Source organism: Pseudoliparis swirei, chromosome 5 (assembly GCF_029220125.1).
Source record: "Pseudoliparis swirei isolate HS2019 ecotype Mariana Trench chromosome 5, NWPU_hadal_v1, whole genome shotgun sequence".
In the NCBI taxonomy this organism is placed as follows: Eukaryota; Metazoa; Chordata; class Actinopteri; order Perciformes; family Liparidae; genus Pseudoliparis; species Pseudoliparis swirei.
This window is the reverse complement of record NC_079392.1, coordinates 25,220,306-25,221,598: the sequence shown is the minus strand read 5'-3', so window position 1 is coordinate 25,221,598 and position 1,293 is coordinate 25,220,306.

Here is a 1,293-nt window from a genome sequence, read left to right as displayed (position 1 = left end):
ATGTAGACCTGCACATGTAGACCTGCACATGTAGACCGGGACATGTAGACCTGCACATGTAGACCAGCACATGTAGACCGGGACATGTAGACCTGCACATGTAGACCTGCACATGTAGACCGGGCCATGTAGACCTGCACATGTAGACCTGCACATGTAGACCTGCACATGTAGACCGGGACATGTAGACCTGCACATGTAGACCTGCACATGTAGACCTGCACATGTAGACCGGGACATGTAGACCTGCGCATGTAGACCTGCACATGTAGACCTGCACATGTAGACCGGGACATGTAGACCTGCACATGTAGACCTGCACATGTAGACCTGCACATGTAGACCTGCACATGTAGACCTGCACATGTAGACCTGCACATGTAGACCGGGACATGTAGACCTGCACATGTAGACCGGCCCATGTAGACCTGCACATGTAGACCGGGCCATGTAGACCTGCACATGTAGACCTGCACATGTAGACCTGCACATGTAGACCTGCACATGTAGACCGGGCCATGTAGACCGGCCCATGTAGACCTGCACATGTAGACCTGCACATGTAGACCTGCACATGTAGACCTGCACATGTAGACCTGCACATGTAGACCCTTACTGAAGGTTTTTATCAAAAATTGAAGTATTTTTGTTCTCATAAACCTTAAACCAGCTACACAAATATAAACATTGTGTTTCTAATTATCACTTCATGACATGACAGAATAAAACCCCATACGCCCCCCCCCCCCCCCCCCAGCGCTCTCAGGACTGAGAGTTGTAATAACATTGACACACCGGAGCTAATGGAGATAATTATCTGACCCGATGACCTCCAGTCATAACAGCTGATGATACCTCGCTGTCTGAGCGCACAGTTGTTGTTGTTGTTGTTGTTGTGTCTGAAGGGGGATCCTCCCTGGAAAAGTGACGCCCGGCCCCGGGTGGCGGCGTCAGGACCAGGTGAGGCCTTCAAATCCCAAAATAGCATTCAGTAAAAAAAATCAAGGCGCTGCACGGCAAATATTTAAATAACATTTTAGTCGAAGTCATTCATTAAAACGAGGTCGTCATGACAACGCCGGAGTCCAGAGAGCGACTCCTCCGTCTGGACTCGACCTCCAATTAGCTAATTAGAAAAAGCACCAGCCGGCCGGTCTGTGAGGCGCTTCGGTTGGCTGCTGCGTGGGATGGAGGACGTGAAATACAGGCGGCATGGTGACGGAGAAGAAGAAAGCTGGAGGAGGAGGAGGAGGAGGAGGAGGAGGACAAAGAAAAGGATCAATTAACTGGATC